The 10,103-nt window shown below is 37.8% G+C and overlaps 1 long non-coding RNA gene across 1 annotated transcript; it reads right to left on the bottom strand.

Moving 5' to 3' along the window:
- Nucleotides 1-7,832: 7,832 nt before the first annotated feature.
- LOC308305127 lies at nucleotides 7,833-9,429 on the bottom strand. Its single transcript, XR_013963089.1, has 3 exons — nucleotides 9,321-9,429; nucleotides 8,422-8,514; nucleotides 7,833-8,137 (listed from the first exon to the last, which is right to left on the bottom strand). It is a non-coding gene; the product is annotated as an uncharacterized lncRNA (long non-coding RNA).
- Nucleotides 9,430-10,103: the final 674 nt, after the last annotated feature.

The raw sequence follows: 10,103 nt of genomic DNA, 5'->3' as shown, positions 1-10,103 counted from the left end.
ATACGACAAATATGCCTTAATACATTATAATTGTCCTCTATAACTACAATGTAAAATTAAAAACACCTTAAATATTTTATTTCTTCTATAAATAGCTAATCTTTCACTCAATAGGGGACCTACCCGTCGCACGTTGATGATGTCATAAATGTCATGTGTAATCTATCCCTATGGAATTTATGGCATGCATGTGAAAATAAAACTAGACCAGGTCAACCTGGTTGTGCCAGACCCTGTCTGTCATCATCATTTATGACATCATGCCTTTTGTAGGCATGTCATCATCATGTCATCATCATATATACCCTTTATATAGAAAAGGGACAGACCGACATTTGCTTATGTAGGCCTACCCATTTCATGGGTCTGGCAAACAAACGTAATACTTCCTATGTTTAATATGAGCATCAAATCAATATTTCAAATGTGTTTTTTGCAGGTTAGATCACACATGACATTTATGACATCATCAACTTGCGACAGGTATTTCTCCTATTGAGTGAAAGATTAGCTATTTCTAGAAGAAATATAATATTTAAGGTGTTTTTAATTTTACATTGTAGTTATAGAGGATAATGATAATGTATTAAGGCATATTTGTCGTATTAGTCAGGGATCACTTTAAGAAAGTATGGATGAACTCCCCCCGAACCTAAATAATTTCGGGTCGGGGAGCCCTCCCGAACCGGAATTAGTTAGGTTCCTTAGAGTGTGAAATGACCCTATGATCCTGGCCAAAAGAAAAAAGTCAGTGAGTGACCAGTAATTATAATCATGAAGCATTATGAGTGCAAGCATATAAAATTGCATATACAGTAAGCATTATCATAGAATGCTTTATAATGGGATTGATGTAATCAATATTAAGCTCATACCTAACAGGACTTCATATTGGAATGCCCATATATGGAGGAAGACAGCCCATATCTGTGTGGCTGAGTATAACTGAGTAAGCATGATTGGGGTGTCACAGCATATAGCCATTCCATAATACAGAATATGAATGTCCATATATGGGTACCAGGAGTCTCTGGTCCGATATACATCACCGGCCAGACAGCCAAGACATGGCGCGACCTCGCCCTTTAGGGCCGGGTTTATTTGGAATATTCCAAATAAAACTCAATCAAATTGAGTTGCAAGTGCAATAGGCCAGCTGCAAGGCAATGCAAGCCAGCTGACGAATAGGAGAGACTGGGGTGGGACTATGTTTAACGTCAGTCCATCCTCTTCTTTGATCTTCTGGTGTGAATGCTTCTACAGAACTTCAGCATGAGGAACTCAAGCGAACAACTCTGAGGTGGAATGGCGAGTTTATGAAAGAAAAAAACCCTAAGTAACACAAATGTTTTGGCGCTGTGTAATTTGTAGTGTTTTTGTGGCTTTAAAGCTCAACACGTTTTTGAGCATATTAACACATCACATTAACAAAGCACACAGTCGCAGCCCATGAAGTAAAACAAATAAAACTATGATGCATTAATCATTTCTTATATTGAGAAGTTGTTCAAACTGGTCTTAGTCTTGAAGTAAGGAAATATGATCTAGTGCCTCTGCTGGGATATGCATGGAAATCACTGTTGTAGCTTGTTACTGGTTAAATATTGCTCAATATTTGATCAAATTCCCTATTAAGAAAATTCAAGTCATATTTTCCTTAAAATTAGGAAAATATTCTGGTGCGAAATATGCTTGACAAGCAATATTTTTCTTTTTACGAAGAAAATAAGACTTAAATGCTACAAACAAGGATTTATTTACTTTCTTGAAAATCAGTTTTTGCAGTGTATCCTGACCTGAACATGTATTTTAACTAGTGGTGTCCAACGATTAAATATTTTAATCGCGATTAATCGCATGATTTATGTAGTTAATCACGCGATTAATCGCAAATAAGTCATCAGCTTTTATCAGGTCACAATGTAACTTAGAGGGATATCTTTCAAGTCTTTCGTGGCCCTATTAACTTGGGAGTGGAAATATTTGCTGGATTTATGCGAAAGTATGTTAATCTTTTATTCGAAATCAATTAAAAACCTGAATAAATCATAATGGTATTGCATTAAACAGACTGCAGCTGATGGGTATAAGGATCTGCTAAATGATTACTGTTGTGTCCACCTTTATGCTTTAATTATACATTGTATTTTTTGTTACATCAACAGGGATGGACCTTGTAGCCAATACAGTCGATATTGTAGCCAATGTTTGTAAATATGCGAATAATTGCGATTAAAATAATTAATCGCGATTAACATAACGGTGAGTTAATTGCGATTAATTTAGTTAACTCGGACAGCACTAATTTTAACCAATAACAGTTAATGAACAAACACTTAAATGGTGCTTATACTGTATATAGTGCCTTACACACTCTTTAAATACATCAGTGCCAGATTACAGACACTAAATTATTATTGCCTCTTCTGGGGTTTTAAACTTGATCTGTACATAATCAGTTAGAAGAAGGTTGTGAATGCTGTGGAATGTTTTGTGGATAGGCCTAATTGTCCTATTGTTAATGGACAGGTGAGAATGGGTTAGTTAGGGTGTGTAATGTTGTTGCTGAATGGATGGGCCAACTCATTTGCATGTGTTCCTTTCATTATGATAAGTAGTGAGCATAAAGCCCCCAACCGTACTGTGTGAATAGGGTGGAATATGTAGATATGATTAGGACTCATTTGCATTATTTAGACTGGAAAACACCTGAAAGGTGACACATCTTTTCAGGTTTCATCCCCATATTTGTCCTTTACATAGTTAAACATGCATACGAGCACATTATAGATTGCACACAGCAATGTATACTGTACAACCATTATGTCTGATAGATAAGTTTTTCCACCTTTTAGTCTGAAAATAATCACGCAGTTGAGGAGAAAGAAGTACAACGTTCTTGGTTTTATTCGTGAGAGCTCTCCCGCATACAGTAAAAACATCATCTCATATACTGATCCAAGTTCCTCCCACAACCCCAGGGAGGCCGGACCAAGGCCTAACACCTTTGGTAGACTGAGACAAACCTCACATGTGGATATTAGAGAGCAACACTGTCAAAAGGATTTCAATACATTAAGCTTAGACAGTCGTTGATTAGCAATCCGAAACAAAAGAGCACACACACTACATAAATATTTAGTTGGTAAACTAAATAGAAAAACTGACCTAAGAACCTGCTCTAAAAAAGAAAGGTGTTGAATGTTTTTTGAGAATTTTGTCTACCTACCTCCATCATTGTAAATAGTTTATTGTATGCATACTATTTTTGCTTCATTATTTAATTCAGTAAACTTGACGTCTTTATTATTCACATTTAAGCTCTTGTCTCTGGTCTATTCTTTTAGTCACCTCCTCACGAACCTAGAAATACGGTCATTTTCTACATCACTGCTTCTATCTCATTTATAAATGCTTTATAAGGCATGAATAGTCCTCACTTTAGATGGGCTCACGGAACATACTTAACTAACGAGTAGTAACTACCTTAATAAATCATTAATTGATGAATTGATGAATTGATAAAGTATGAACTCATGATGAATTCAGCAGTTACTAATGCTTAACTACTGTGTTTACTACTGTGTTTACTAATGTACAGTAAATGTATAAATAATGCCTTACTAATGATGAATTCATGATTAATAAAGTATGAACTCATGATGAATTCATTAGTTACTAATGCTTAACTAATGCTTTATAGTGTATAGTTATTATAAAGTGCTACCAAACTCTCAAGTGTTAAAGATCCATGTGGTTACCAACACTCCATCATTTAGCGGTGGACCACCTGGAATCCCTTCAAGGAGCACTGGTTGAGAAACACTGGTGTAGAGGGTGAACATACATTTTCCACTCTTCGTTTGGAACAACATATCTGATGCTTACTGTGCATTTACACACACACACACACACACACACACACGTGCAATGATATGCTATACGTTCATGGCGAGTAAAGCTAGTTGTTTCGATGTCTTGCCTATAGTTGCCAATGAGGAGTACCTCGATGCAGTTCCTACATTAGGCCTATTTATAACCCCAATGTATGAATGAATGGACCATTGTAAAGCGCTTTTAATTCGCAACTTGCTTAGAAAAGCGATATAAAAATGCAATCCATTATTATTATAATCCCACACCAGCTATATGTGACTCTCACTATAAGCATGGATATACTATAAACATAAACACACTACAAATGAGAACTTTTGGTTGAGAAGGCCTGGTTGACCCCTGTACATATACAATACATCCATTGTGGAGTATTTTGACATTTTACAAAAGAAAAGAGTCCGCACACCAAATTTGCAGTTCCCAATATAGAGCTTTACTGTGGTAACGTTTCGAGCTGTATGCTCTTCCTCAGACCTTCACAGACAAGTCTTACAAACAGTTGTATAAGTGCAGAACACCCACACCTGTGACCCATCAGCCAATTAGTCCCATCAGTGTCATTGACCAATGACACATCCATAGTACATGTATGTTAGTGTATTTGTACATCATACACAAATCGTATATATAAAACAAAAAATACAAAAAATCCTGTTCACCCAAGATTCAACAATACATATATGGGTGGGTGACGTGACGTAACGTTTTCGCTGTCCTCGGTGTCAAACATGTATAAATAAAAAATATATTTGTCAAAAACCTTCTGAATATTGTGCAGGACATTAAGCTTTATGTGAACTTACTCAAGATTAAAACATTTCATTCCTCATTTCTTCAGAATTTTCAACCAAACATGGCAAAACTCATATGGTGTGACTGTCCTGACCTTGTTTCTCAAAGTGGGAACTTGAATAAAACTAAGAAAAAGAATTGCTAAAAATCATTTGAAAATGAATTTAGGCTAAAAAAATGTCTATTTGTGAGCCTATATCTTTTCAAAGTCAAAGCATAATGTTTTCAGTCATTTCTGATCAAAAACATTTTGTCCCCCAAACCAAAATCATTTGGTGTGACACTAGTTTGGACAAATTAAACAGGCAATTATTTGGACACCTATTGGCTAGAGAGGTCCTTCTTCTGTAAGGCTATTCAGCACTCCCAGCACAACTGCAAGACAGGTGTCTGAGGTGAGTTATGATTTTAACATTTTCATGAAATGCCATCTTGTTGAAACTTTGACAAACTCACCACTTTGGATGTCTGTTGGTGTGACACCTTTTCATTAAAAAAAGCTTAAGTTATTTGAAGTTTTGGTCATATTTCCATGTAGATCTAGGTTGCTGTGTTATAGCTAGCATGCTGTTAGCATGCTAATGTGTACATAGTAGCCTCAAGGTAAACCTAAATGCAGAAAACGTAATATGGTGTGACACTTAATCATAATGGTGTGACATGTCTGCTTGTCACGCCATATGACTTGATTGTCACACCATATGATTTATACTGTATTTAACTACAGATATAACAATAAATAACAAAGTTCCATGTTTCTTTTGTACATTTAAACATTTGTTTTAAACATTTTTACATAAAATGTAATTTAGCTTCATTCAGTGATACTTCAAATTCATCAGACAGAGCAGAAACCCCTTCACAGAAACCTTAACATATTGTTTCAATCTAAACAATATTTTCTCTTTGTCTTAAACTATACATTCCATTTTCTTTTGTCAGCTGGAAAATGACAAGTGCTGAGAGAACGAGAAAGTACAGGGAGAAACTAAACAATGACCCAGCAAGGAGAGAGGAGCCAAAGGGGCGAGACTGCATTTTCTACGAAGAGCAGGAGGTTGTCTGTGGCATAGCAGAACCGCAACAAGGCAGCCGGTTTGCTACCCTCACCAAATACGACTGGCTGATGTACAATACAGTCTAAATGTATAATCTAATCTGATCTAATACTTTTGTACTTTCACTCACTGGACTGGACAGTGGACAGTGTTAAGGTAGGACCCGAGACAAAACTAGCGAAAATAGCTGATCTACAAGCTCTCAACACGTTGTGCTGCGAGAGCTTGTAGATCAGCTATTTTCAGAGTTGCGCAACCCAGCACTCTTTAGCTAGTGGAGATGTGGTGTAATGTCATGATTCCTAATTACATTTGTTCAACACAAAATGCTGTGTTCAAGTTCAGGAGACTTCGGAAAAAAGCAATTTACCTGAATGCTGAGTTCTGTTTCCACTAATTGGTGTTAATAAAATGTTGCCTTGGCTCCAAGTGTGGCTATGCGCCTTATTGTCTCTTTAGGATCCTTCTGCCGTGGGCCGGCAGAAGACTTAGGTGTGCGTAGCATTCCTGTGCACATCCTCATCATCCATCTACTACTACAATTCTTTCTTATCCCATGTTAAAGCCCTACAATAATATCCTGTTCAGAAATATTAAGGCCATGTTATCCTGGGTAATTGTTTAATCAATCAGTAAAGTTCAGTACTCACTAATAGGTAGGTTAAAACACAGTTTGCTTTGACACATGAAGATATGATCATACGGTGTGACACTAAATCATTTGGTGTGACATTCCAAATAGTGAAAAATCATACCTTTATTAATGATTAAACCAAAAAAATGTTTATGGATTACATAGAGAATATTATCAGGAAGAGTCACAAATATTTGTGTAATTTTAGAGAAAGTTTTGACAGAATACATTTAAAATATGTTGTAAGATCATGAACATGGGCCTCACACAGAGTGTCGATTATGAAAAAAATATACAGATATAATTAATTTTCAAAAAACTATAGTGGATCACTGGTTAGTTATGATAAAGGACTTTGATAAAGTGAGTAACTTAAGAAAGATGTACTCCATTTTCATTTTATGAACAATTATTTTCATGTCACACCATATGACGATTTTAGGCACAAGTACAACAAACTGCTGAATAAAGTCTGATTCCAATAAAATATCTAAAAACAAAATGTATTTCCATAAGGTTGAGAGTGAGTAGAACAAAAGTAAATAACTTTTATGCCTGCAATTTAAAGTTTTTTTAAAAACAAATTTTTTGGGGCGTCACGTCACTGACCCATATACAAAAGGACTCAGGCCGAAAGCCATCATACTGCTACCTAAAGAGGCGCCTCTTGTCTACAGTACAAGTAAATAAATCAAGGGACAAAAACCTTTACATAAAAATATCCAACAACAACCAGGAGAGACCACTTGTTTTGGGAGACAACCACCCAAACAGGACCCCACATAGGAGAGAATACACAGGTAAGTAGTGGAGATACATACAGGGATATACCCAAGTTTAGATGCACCCCCTATCCATTGAAACAGGTATGCCAACACTGAGACCCACCAGGCTGTTATCATAGAAAGGGTTTTATGTCATAGTCCTCATTCAGACCCTTTGGAGCTAAAGTTTGTAGAGTATCCAAAAAAGTTCACGTTTTAGAAGCATATTGTTGATGTCTCCCCCTCTACGTGGAATCTTTACCAGCTCAATACCCGTGTATCTGAGCATAGATACATTGTGCCCCACTTTACTGAAGTGTGTGGCCACAGGGCTAGTGATAACATTATTGCGTATAGTACTGCGGTGTTCAGCAATACGTGTTTTTAATGGTCTTGTTGTCTTCCCAATATATGAGAGACCACAAGGGCATTTTAGCATGTAAATCACATTAGCTGTAGAGCATGTGATAATACCTCTTATGTTATACTTTTTCCCCGTATGTGGGTGGTTAAACGAGTTAGATTTTCGTGTAAAATTACACTGTTGGCATCTGCCACAAGGGTAGTTGCCTGATGGAATCTCACTAAGGAAATGAGAGGGAGCTGGGGGGGGCAAATCTGCCCTTACCAGCATGTTACGCAAATTTGGTGGTCTCTTGTGTACCACTCGGGGGGGATTTGGTAAACACTTTTTAAGGGCTGGGTCTGTGTCAATGATATACCAATGTTCTTTAATGGCTCTCTCTATGTCTTTGGATACTGGTGAATATTCCAGTGCACAGAGTACTCTGTGTTCAGTTTGTTTGGGTCTCTTGTTTGTCAAACATTCAGACTGTGTGATACCAGAAAAACGTGTTACTGCGTTCTTGATCCAGGATTCCTTGTACCCTCGCTTCTGGAACCGATCCTCCATTTCCTTTGCTTGAGTATTGTAGTATTCATTCGAGCTGCAGATCCGTCTAATCCGGTTGAATTGAGAGATGGGAAGGTTCCTTTTGAGAGAGAGGGGATGGTATGAGTCACCATGCAGTAGGGAATTCCTGTCAGTAGGTTTTCTGTATAGGTTCGTTTTTAGGCCTTTATTTTCTTTAATAATTAGGATGTCTAGGAAGTTCATTTCCTTACCGCTTGCCTCCATTGTAAATTGTAAATGTCTATTATGGGAGTTCATAAATGTATGGAACTCATTTAGTGAGGCCTCTGAGCCTGACCAAATGAAAAAAATGTCATCCAGGTAGCGCTTCCAATTAGCAATGCATCCCATGAATGGATTTACCTCGTTGTTGAAGATGACATCTTGTTCGAAGAATCCCACATATAGGGAGGCAAAACTGGGGGACATCCTAGATCCCATGGCCACTCCAGAGGTCTGTAGGTAGAAAGTGTTGCCATACAAGAAGAAATTTGATTTGAGAATTTCCTTGGTTAGTCCTAGTAGACAATCTGTGCTAGGGTTGCAATCAGATCTCTGATCTAAGAACACTTTAGCAGCCTGTAGGCCTCCCTCACAGGGGACATTAGTGTACAGAGACTCGATGTCCATAGTCACCAACAGGTCGGTTTCCTGAATTTGTGGGATTTCTTTTATCATTTTAATGAATTCCATCGAGTCTCGGGTGTACGAGGGTAACTTGGTGACTAATGGCTGCAGAAAATAGTCTACAAATGCTGACATATTTTCTGTTAGTGAACCAATAGCTGAGATAATCGGTCTGCCCGGAGGTATGTCCGTGAATTTTTTATGTATTTTTGGGAGAGTGTAGAAGACTGGAGTAATGGGAAAATCCACCCTCATGAAAGCATGTTCAGGTTTGGTGATAATCCCTTGCTCCAAAAGGCTATTAAGCCCATTGTGGATCCGTTGTTTGGTCTCAACAATGGGGTTATTCTCCAATTTTTTATAGAATTTTTCATTAGCCAGTTGTCTCAAGATCTCCCTGTCATAAGCATCTTTGTTTAAAACCACTATCGCCCCTCCCTTGTCTGCACTCTGGATGACTAGAGTCTTATCCTCTTTCAGAGAAGTTAATTCATCACGTTGCTCTTTTGACAGATTATCACAAAGTTTGTAGGTTTTCCTCTTATTAAAAATAATAGAGACGTCTCTTTCCACCAAACGGCAGTAGGTCTCCAAAGAGGAGTTTCTGTATTTAGGTGGAATGAACGTGGATTTACCTCTGAATGGGGTAGGTGCTCTTATGGGTGTGGGGGATGCGGTGTTATCCACAGATATGCTGGCGTCGTCACTGGTTGATGCGTTTTCGGTCTCCACAGTCACTGTCTCCTGCGGTTCAGTGGAATGAGACACACTGTTAGCTGTGGCCGTACGGCATCCAAAGAATTCTTTCAATCTCAAACTCCGGAAGAATTTTTTCATGTCAATAGAAGTAGTGAATTCATTGCAATGTGTTGTGGGCACAAAAGAAAGGCCTTTACTGAGTGCTGAGATGCATATATTGGAGAGGGGCTTACTAGATAGATTGATGACGTTCAGCGCGTCTTCCCTCTGCCTCTGCCCGTCCTGGGTCCGCTCCTCGGTGGTAGTCTTGCGGCGTGATTACTTTTAGTCCAGCACCCAGCCTATATGGCTTTGGATGTGCATGTTTTTTGAGGCTGTTTGTCAGCTTTTTTCTCCATGTATTTTGACATTTTATCATGAATACCTGGTTTGGTTGGATGCTTGATTCTGCTCAATAACAGACCGCTGTCCAATCAAAGATTCAGGACACCTGTCTCAATCTGTGTTGCTTTTATGTGTGTGTGTGTATGTGTATGTGTATGTGTATGTGCATGATATTGGTGATCTAGCAGTCTCCCACATTTGTCTTACTTGGAGTCTCAAGTAAGACACAAATTGACCAGGTAAATAAAAACACTCAAAATGTAATGAAAATGAAAACATTTATTTTGTTTGTTCAAATAACATGTCTGACAAGTTTCATCAACATGTGTGATATA

Source organism: Nannobrachium achirus (assembly GCF_963921795.1).
Source record: "Nannobrachium achirus genome assembly, chromosome: 19".
In the NCBI taxonomy this organism is placed as follows: Eukaryota; Metazoa; Chordata; class Actinopteri; order Myctophiformes; family Myctophidae; genus Nannobrachium; species Nannobrachium achirus.
This window is presented reverse-complemented; position numbering and strand designations above follow the sequence as displayed.